Raw genomic sequence first — 10,981 nt, 5'->3', positions numbered from 1 at the left:
AATAAATCTTAAAAAATTAAGGTTTAAGTTTTTATCTATACAAAAATACTAGGAATTAAAATTTTTAATAATGGATAAACTACATGGGTGCATGCCAGAGCCAAATTGTTTTAAATGTGATAGGTAGAAATGCAAAATAGTGTAGTTGCTATGGAAAACAGTATGACAATTCCTCAAAAAATTAAAAATAGACCTACCATATTATCCAGCAATCCCATTTCAGCATACTTATCCAAGAGAATTGAAATCAGGATTTCAAAGAGATTATTAGCACTCTCACATTCATTACCGTATAGTCAAGATGTGAAATGACCTAAATGTCTTTTGACAGAAAAAAAAGGTAAACAAATATGTGGTATATACATACAATGCAATATTACTGTCTTAGAAAAAAGAAGGAAATTCTGCAATATACAACAACATGCATGAACCTGGAGGACATTATGTTAAATGACATAAGCCAGTCACTGAAAGATAAATACTGCATTTACATTTCACTTACATAAGGTATGTAAAATAGTCAAATTCATAGAAACAGGAGAGTAGAATGGTGCTTTCCACAGGCTAGTGAGAGGGAGAAGAGAGGAGTTAATTATCAAAGGGCATAAAGTTTCAGTTAAGCAAGATGAGTGTTTTAAATATTTGCTTCCCAACATTGGACCTATAGTCAACAAGAATGTTTCATACACTGGAACATTTCTTAAGAGGATAGGTCCCATGTTCAGTGTTCTTACCACAATAAAATAAAACAATTTAAAAGGTGACAGAAATCTTTTTTAAATGAATACAGATCTTATTTCACCCTAAATTCACATGACAGCTTTCATATAAAGATAGTGTTTTCTTACTGTCAATTTACTGTCAATATCATCATTGCTTTCATTGGTACATGTTATTAGCATTATACTTATTTACTTTTCATTGTCTGGAAAGAAAGTACTGGTATTGCAGAATCAGAAAAGGAGACAAATGCCTGCCTTATGCATTTGAATGTTTAACTTGACAGAGGAAAACAAATTTAAGAGAGCAAAGAAAATATCTTCGAGGAAATGAGGATGATAGCTATGCAGTAGAGATGGCCATTCATAGAACATCTGAAGAAGTTCTTTCAGAGAAATTCAAACTAAAGTTTTATTGTTGTATTTAAAATCAAGTGTTTTTCCACTCATCGCATGTTTTGTAAAATATGAAATAATTTGCAATTGTCACAGTTATTCATATTACAAATTGTTTTACAAGCAGTGATATTTTAGGTTAGCAAGACACTAGAATCACAGGGAACTTATATGTGGGAAAACATAGCAGTTTAATAAGCCTATGCTGGGAAAATTTCACCTTAAAATATTCATGCATACTTTTAACCTTTCAGTTTATATGAACTCTGAAGTTAGTTGAATACGTCAGGGATTTAACTCATGCTATGTTGTGATAAAATTGTTCTTCTTAATTCTAACACATTCTAGTCCAGTTAAAAGATACCAAGTTATAGAATTAAAGGACCTTTGTAACTTTCATCAACTCCAAGTTTCTTTACTTCTCCAAGTTTATTTATAAACTAGGGATAGCAATGCCTCTATGAATATTGATCTTATGCTAAAATATAATGTGGATATGAAAACAAATTTAAATGCCACAGTTTGCTCATGAACTGCCTGTTATAATTCCTGTGTAGAGACACGCGCTAAGAATCAATGAGAAAAGGTTCTAAAACTACATAAAATATGTTGGTGTTGACATATAGATAGACTGTCACTTATATCTACTACTAGGCACTTCATTAGATTCTAAGGATATAAATATGAAAATTATACCATCATTTGCCTTTAAGGAGCTCCCAGTCAAGTAGGAAGGACAAACCAAATACAACTTCCTACAATGGATTAAGTACTATATTAATATTAGCTAAAAGTGCTATGAGAACATACAAATGGAGGGTTACTTCTGACTACAATATCAGACACAGTGTCACTGAGATGGTGTCCTTGAAGCTATGTTTCATAGGATAAACTGAATTTTTCCAATGGCAAATGAGGACATTTGATGCATAAGTAGCATCTTGAGTAAAGGTATGAAGACAATTTAGGAGGGATGGTGTGTCCGGGATGAGAATGGAAATGTGAATAATGGGATTTGCTATTGGATGTGCAAAGGCATATGAACTCCAATCTCTGCAACCAGCACAAAGAAAACTGAGTTTGGCTCAACCCATGTAATTTGTTAATGTGATTCCTATTGGTTTTTAACATGTCAAAGTAAAAAGGAGATTTTTTTTAATGGCCTATAAATTTACTACCCTGATAACACATTTGAAAATAAAAAGCTAATAGGACTGCAATGAATATTATTTTATCTTTAGTGGGGGAACTTTGTGTTTTTACCACACAGAAAATAAGGAAGAATATACTTTTGAAACAAAGTATTACATTTTACATGGAACATTTTTTAAGAAAAGAAAGCATAGAACTAGGTGTGTGTCATAGAAACAAAGAAAACAACTCTGGTAGAATTGATTTGTAGAGTGAGACACTCAAGAAGAGGCAATTAATTCAAGAGAGATGGTATAATTCGGAATTACAGCCACGGCTGTGTGAATGAATAGTTGGAAGTATATTTGATTAATGTTTAAATAGAGAATCCATTGGCTAGAGTAAATAAGTGAATGGGGGAAACTAGCAAATGAAGAAAGAAATAATCAATAAATTTTCTTAGCTTAAGTACAGTGATTAAACATAATAGCATACAATTTGGAGAAAATACAAGGTTTGGGAGTAACATAATAACTTATTTTCAGACACCTTTAATTGAGGTGCCTCTTGGATACTCAGATTGAGTTGTTTAGCAAGTAATTAGAAATTATATTATTCATATTATTTTGAAATGTTTTCTGTTTATTGAAGTAAGAAATCCAAGAGGTATTGTATCAGCCATCTGTTTGTAACAATCTATTCCAAAACTTAATGTCTTATTACAATAAGCATTTATTATTACTCAGTAGTTTATGAGTCAACTAGGTAGTTTTACTGATCTTAACCAGGCTCATTTGATGTACGGTGAGTTTACTAATGTAGTTTTGGAGATCATGGTTTTCTAGATGATCTCCTTCACATGCCTGGCATTTAACTGACTGTCCACAGGGGTGACAAGGATGGTTTAGCTCCTCAGGTTAGCCTGTACTTGTTCTCAGTGTGGTAGCTGAGCAGAATTCCGAGAATAAATACAGGTAAGAAAGTTCCCTTGAAGCTCAAGCTTAGGTCTGGCAAATGACTTCTGCCATATTCTATCAGAGAAAACAGGTCACAAATCCAGCCAAAATTCAAGAAATGAGAACATGGGTTCTACCTCTCGATGGGAAAATCTGCAAAGGCACATTGCAAAGTATGTGGTATAGAGAAGGATGGAGAATTTTTAAAAAGCAATGAACCAGTTATCAAATGTGCATTTAAGTATATACGAGAGAGAGTCAAAAATTATCTGCATTCTGGCTGTAGAATTTAATTAACTTTTAGAAAAAAAATATATCATTTTTTGACATAATCTCCTTGCTTTCCAATACACTTTGTCCATCTGTCAACAAGCTTTCATATTCCCTAGTTAAAAAATATTTTAGGCTGAGCTGCAAGCCACAAATGCACCCTATCTTCACTTCTTCATCAGAAGCCAGGTCTCCAGCTCCTTCTTGAAGTCTAACACTTGTGCGGCCTTCCTTGAACTTCTCTATGCATTAATACACACTTCTTTGCAACAAAACACTTTCTCCATACTGCATACAAAGTCTCTGATAAATAACGGCACCAGGTACACCCTCAGACCACAAAAAATGAATCACTGCACACTGATCTTCTTTCGTGAAAATCACAAATGGGGCATCCACTTCTGCTCACACTGCAGTTACATATGAACTGATGTAACATGTTCACACCTGCACAGCAGTGACTGGGGAGACAGTAGTCTTGAATAGAAAGCACTGATAAGACAGTACGGCCAACAGATGTTTTAATATAACTGTAGTGCAGCTAATTTTTGTCACCCTCATAGTTAATTAGTATTAAAAAAAGCATCTAGTAGATAATCTTTCCTTTAAGAAAAAAATTCTGAGCAAATGAATCATGTACGTGAACCTCTCAGAGCACAGAAAGCTTGCTTAAAAGCCACATATAATTATTTGATCAGAGCCATGTGATGAAGCAATTATGTAATTAAGCATTAATTACTCAACAGAGAAAATGATTGTTTGTGTTTAAAATTCAGAATTGCTCACCTGTTTTTTTAAAGAATCTTTTAACTGAATGAGAGCTAAAATTCAACAGTAGAAGTTCAAATGTTGTCACTGTTTATTCTTAATTTTAACTAGTGCAAAATGACAAGAGATTTATCCAGTGCCATTAGTGAATACGGCAGGTAAATAATTAAGAATGATCCAAAGAAATTTCTTAAATGTGGGGAGAACCACACTTCCAACAATTAGGTGTGTTCAGAGAGGACACAAACAGCATGCTAAACAAGCACCAGGTTAAACAAAAAACCACACGAACAAATCACCAACAATGAATAAATCCAGAAACAAACACTCCATATTGATTCCAAGTGTGATAAACACGACTGTGCATGCAATAGACCCAAAGGGACACTTTTGAGAGTGAAAGTGGGCTGGTAATTAGAGTGAAAGGGGCAGAGAAACAGAAGCAGACACTGGGAATCTTTTAAGTAAACTGGGACATGTAGTTAGCTCAATATGCAAGTGTGAGTGGGGTTTACTCAGAAAGTAAGATGTATTTTTGCGTATTTACTTATCTAGAGCCAATTGTTTCTTTTTGTGCCTCATTTAAATCTAAGTGTTAATCTGATGGTTTTCTGTGTATCGCCTGACCTGTTTTCTTTCTTTCACACTCCAAAGATCATCCTCCCCTCACCCCAACCCATCCTAACTTACAGTGTCCAATATTTAAGGCTACTGAAAGAAAATTCTCTTTTCTGGATCATAGTGGATGAACTGCTTTCTTGGATAATACTGAAGAGTCTAGATGAAAGAAGCTCTGGAGAAGAGAAGGGAAAACAGTGAAGTGACAACTCAAAAAATAAAGGACAAAGTAGAAGGTAGAAAGAGGGCTTAGGAAGAGAGCAGAAAGAACATTAAAGAACAGTGCCCTTTACCCTGCCTTTACTGATTCGGTGTCTGTGAATAAGTTACTGCACTCTGGACATGCAAGCCCTACTGAAGAGCATTTAGGGACTTTAGACACCCTGTCTCAAGAGGAAAGAACATGCAAGAACTGAATAGAACTCTTGAGCAAAGTTTTCTGTTGGTGGGGCACAAAAACTGTGAGGATGGTGATGGTCATTGGTGAGGGTCTGGACAGAGATGGAGGACTTGGGTCTTTTTTAATGAAATGGGTTTGGGCACATAGTAAAGTAGAGGGTTGCAATCTGTTGAAATATTGGCCACCAATAATGGGTGCAGATAGGGCTCCAGACCTGATTTGGCTCTTCCTTGACCTTGAGGTTTCGGGGAGGTGAACTCTAGTTTCTCAGAGTAGATGGGACTCAAGATGTTGACTAATGCCTAGAAAGCCAAATGATTATTTATTGCAGACTAATCAGGAACAACATAACAGATGAGATCTCAGCAAACTCCCAGAACTACAAAGTGAATTAGCTATGAGATTTGAATGTATAATTCTTGCAGTTCTAAAAGCTGAGGTATTCTTCTCCATAATAATGATGCACCTGTAAGGAGATCTGTATAAAGAATTTATAGCAACCTTAGAAGATGCTCTCTGTCTAGCATAATGCTTGAGGAAACATATGTGATTCTTGCTTTGCTTTTAAGATGGACAACAATCCTTATGTGCCCCTTTGGATTGATATAATTTTTCTTTAAATTGTTAATATGCTCAATCAGGAAACAAGTTTGCTATCTTTAGGCCCAGTCTTTCCATTACTTTAAGTATTTGTCCACTCCATATACTATATGTTGATTGTATGGTTTGATTTTCAGAACGTAATCTTACTTTCCTGTTGCCTAAGTTCTTGGGGCGGGGTAGTGGGAACCCTTTACTGTCAACCTCATACTTAGCCTATACTCACAAGCCTATGTGAGCTATATTCTCATAAAAGTAGTTTAAGTGGAAATAAGAGCTAGTTAGTATACTCCCTACCATCATCTTTCCTTTTTCCATATTCTATTCCTGCATGAAGGAAAAACTGGGGAATGGGGCAAAAATACATTAAAAGGAGCCCAAGTAAACCTATCTATATGGTTGAGGAACTACTCTGAGAAATGATTAGAAAAGGAGTTGAAGATGGTCAACTCCTTTTCTGATTGAAAATTTAAAAATGCCCTGTGGTATGTAAGCTGATGGGGAAGGGATTTTCCCTTTCCTTTTTTTGCTATCCCCAGTGCCTGGATAGTTGCTATAAAGTGCTCAATAAATGTTTATGGAAATGATTATTAATTAATTAATAGACTACTAAATTAGATTCTGAGCATCACATTTCAGTTGGAATAAAAGCAGCTTGGAATATGTCAGAAGATGAATGATCAAGAGGTAGAGAAGACTGGAAGATCTGTTTAAAGAAGGCATGGGTATTTAGTTGAGAGAAATAGAATACAAGGCATGGGGCAAAATAATCCTGGCTTAAAAATATTCAAAAAGGCAATCAATAAGTGAGATACAGGCAGACTTATTTTGTTACCCTGGGGATGACGAGTAGCAGTTATAGGAGATTTCAGGTTTTCATAAGCAAGAACTAATTTGTACCCATGTATCAGTTTCTATTGATGGGTAATATTTTACCACTATCACATGAATCTGTGGCTTTCTTTTAGGTCTGTCTTCAAAATTCTACATGTAAGGTTTGACTTATTTAGCCATTAAATTCTTTTTCATTATTAAGAGTTGAGCATATTTCTCTGTTGTAGTTCATGATTACATGCCTGTTTCTAGGGTGAGAAATTGGATTCTTTTTGTTTCAATATTAAAAACCATTAAGAAAATGTGTGTAGGAAGATTAAGTATAAGGATATTAATAATAGTTAATACCTTTACACTACTTTCAGCAGTGAAGTTCAATTATATCTCTATGGTTTTCCAAGACATCCAAGTCTTCCTTTTCTTAACTTAAAAATATTATTTGATTAGCCCTTATCTGGGATGTGAAAGCATTACACTAATCAATAATAGAATTGGGTTAAAATTTAATAACAAATAAATTCAGATACCAGAATTTTGGAGGTAGCACTAAAAGTTATAAACATTTGTGAGACTGAATGTCGAGTGCACATGAACGTGGAAGGATGTGGTTGATTTAAAGAAGCTAAACAAGCAAAAATACAGAGTTCTCCATTAGCCATAAATGTGAGTGGTACACTGCTCAAAAGTAATCAGTGATTCATCAAAAGATTATTCCTGATTTTCCTATTGTATCTAAAACATTTTAACAAAATTTAGATTCACATTCACTTTTGAAGAATATACCTATTATGTAAGATGCAATTAATTTAGAAATAGACAATTTTTATTTCAGAAAACACACACACACACATGCACACGCACGCGTGCGTGCGCACACACACACACACACACACACACAGAGCTGCCCCAGAACCTGTATTTAAATGTTAGATACTCAAATTCTGGTCCTTTAGATACTCAAATTCTGGTCCTTTTCTTATATTTTCCATTAAATTTCAATAAAGAATTGCTTATGCTTGCCCTTCACTTCTTCACTTCCTGCTCCCCCCTTCACCCACCTCAACCTGTCTTCCATTCCCGTTATTCAAATAAAAAAGTTTCTCTTAGATCACTGATAGATATATTTGCGCCCATAAGTCCAAATGGTTACATTTCATCGCTCATCTTACTTGACTTCTGTTGACCATTTCTTTCTTAATGGAACCTTTCATTTCAGTAGCTTTATATACTGATTTTTGTAGTTTCACACCCTCTCCCTGGATCTTAAATATCGGGGTTCTTCACATCTTAGACTTTGGTCCACTGGACTTTTCTCTGAAAATCTCATACCCAGGCAATCTCATCCAAATCCCTGCTTTTAGTTATCATGACAAATATATCTCCAACACCACAATGTATGTCCATATGTCTACTTAATGTTTTTCTTTGGCTGTCTTAGGCATTTCAAACTCAACATGTCTAAAATTTAATCTGAGATCTTTCCTTTCATTCTCTTCTGTTCTAGCATTCTCTAAGTTGGCAAGTGTACCATTAGGTATTCAATCACACACAAACACATACAAACCAGAAATCTAGGCATTATCTTTTTTTTTTAAAGATTTTTTGTTATTATTTATTTATTTTTGGCTGTGTAGGGTCTTCATTGCTGTGCATGGGCTTTCTCTAGTTGTGGCAAGCAGGGGCTACTTTTTCATTTCAGTGCTCAGGCTTCTCAGTGTGGTGGCTTCTCAGCACAGGCTCTAGGCCCGTGGGCTTCAGTAGTTGTGGCACACTGGCTTAGTTGTTCTGCAGCATGTGGGATCTTCCCAGACCAGGGATTGAACCTGTGCCCCCTGCATTGGCAGGTGTATTCTTAACCACTGCGCCACCAGGGAAGTCCCTAGGTGTTATCTTTGACATCTTTCTCCCCATCACAAAGTTCTGTCAATTTTCCCATTAAACTATTTTGAATATCCTATTCTCTCCATCTCCCTCACCACCACCCTAGTCCAGGATGCCATCATCTCTTTCCTGGACTATAGCTGTAGCTGCTGTATTTGCTCACCTGCATCCATATTAGTCCCTGTAATCTCTGTTACATCCTCAGTAAAGAAAAAAATAAACAACAAAAAACAAAACAAAACAAAACTACCAAACAAAAAGCAAACAACAATAACACAAAATAATCAAATTGTGCTGACTTTTTCTACCTCGTTTAAAACATGCCAATCACTTCCCAGTGCTCTTGGGATAAACGCAAGACCCTGTAATGTTGCCTATAGAAAAAACCCTGCCTATTCCTCCAGTCTCACGACACACTTCTCTTTCCCTTGTCATTTCCACTTTGAGTCACACTGGTCTCCATTCATTTCTGTATCCAAATGCTTCTTCCCACCACAGGGCTTTGGATAGTGTTATCTTCTCCTCCTGAAATCCTCTACCTTTGTCCACCAGTCCTTCAGGCAACTCATGCTCATGCCTCCTTAGGTGAATTGCTACCTCTTCTGACTTGACTGCTCTGACAATGAGTTTCCTCCAGACGTAAGCTCTTTTTAGCCGCATACACCTCTCCTTAGAAGTATTACTTAGTAGTATTTATCACAGTTATAATTTCATATTTGTATGAGAGTCTCTGAATTACCTGTCTCTGTCTGTCCATAATAAGTTTCACAAGGACAGGGACATTCCTTTGGCTCAGAACATTTTATTTCTATCACCTATATGGTGTTCAATGAATGGCTCTTGTTACCTTGAGAAGTCATTCATTGGCTGTCACATGAGTATGGATTTTATATATATATTTTTAGTCTTGGTACCAAACATAAGGGTTTGAGGAAACGGACTAGAGAAAAAGCTGGGAGACCCCAAACCTGGGCAAGTGTCCTCAGCGCACTTAGCTGCTGTGTTATAAGGAAAATGGTAGTGATTGTACCATGTGTTTGCAGGGAAGTAAGTAATAATTAAATTAAGTGTAATATACATTTTTAAAAAGATAGCAAAGGTTTATCTACATGAGCTCTGTACTGAACAGTATAAATATAATAAAAATGTAAAACACAAAATAAAAAATAAAACCTCTTTCTTATAAATCTTAAAAAACTTATTAAAACATATTGGAAACAAGACAGAAGTAAGCTAATAAACATTATTTTATTTTATTTTCATGGGGCATTTACTATGCATATGCATTGTGATACATCAAAATATCACACTTAATGCTCGTAAGTCTGACAGAAGAAAGATATTGATATATTGATCTTACAGCAAAGAAAATTGGGGCTTCAAAATATTATGAATTATATCCTAGTCCACACAGCTAGTAAGTGACACTGTTTAGAATATACTTCAGGTCTTTAAAATCAATGAATTCATACTTAAAAACAGTGCTTGTCAAATTTCAGTAATATGTGCACCCTTATTAAAAAATCAAAATATTTCTGAAATTTTGTGGTGCAGGATTAAATTAGCACTATGACAACATTCCTTAAACATATAACTGAGACTCTTTTACTTGCAGATTACTAGAACTACAAAAATAAAACAATACTTGTTTTTTCAAATTTTGTAAATCAAATAAAAGCAAAAATAGAAAACAGAAATTCAAATTAATGGCTTTATTGTGACACATTTTTCTTTATAAAATAAAATTAATAAAATGAATTCTGTATTGATGGTTATAGTTCAGACTCTGCAATAGTCTTCATAGGTTAAATTTGGCTTCAATAATAACAAACCCTGAATCTCAGTAGCTTAACAAATAAAGTTCTATTGTATGCTATACATCAGGTGACACTCTAGGGTAGGTTTCACCGTTTAAATTCAGGATTTCCATGCTTGGTACCAAGGCAGAGAAATAGTTGGAGTGACATATGGAATACCTCTGTCTTGAATATTGCTTACAACTAGTCATGGGGCTCCCTGAAAGCATAAGAGGTCTGGTAATTGTGGGTTATTATGTGACCAAGAACAACATTACAACAGATATTGCTGAACACAAATAATGACTATCACATTTCCAAAACTGAAATCTTATGCTCCAAAAAGGTTTAAAATTATGAGTCATGTTGAGCTAAAACACAGAGACTGCCAAGTCTTTCACCAGCAAGATGGGTTTATTTGGGATCAGCAGAGAATTACAATTTGGAGTCTGTAACTATGATAAGTCATATGCAAATTCCCACCTATCAAGGCAAAGGGATGGCTTTTATAGAGGGAAAAAGGAAGTTGGGAGGGCTACAGTAAACAAAGAGCTCATGACTTTCATTGGCTGAGTGCTTGCCATGAAGAAGAGGAGTCTTTCTTCTTCCTGC

This window comes from Hippopotamus amphibius, chromosome 14 (genome assembly GCF_030028045.1).
Source record: "Hippopotamus amphibius kiboko isolate mHipAmp2 chromosome 14, mHipAmp2.hap2, whole genome shotgun sequence".
In the NCBI taxonomy this organism is placed as follows: domain Eukaryota; kingdom Metazoa; phylum Chordata; class Mammalia; order Artiodactyla; family Hippopotamidae; genus Hippopotamus; species Hippopotamus amphibius.
This window is presented reverse-complemented; position numbering follows the sequence as displayed.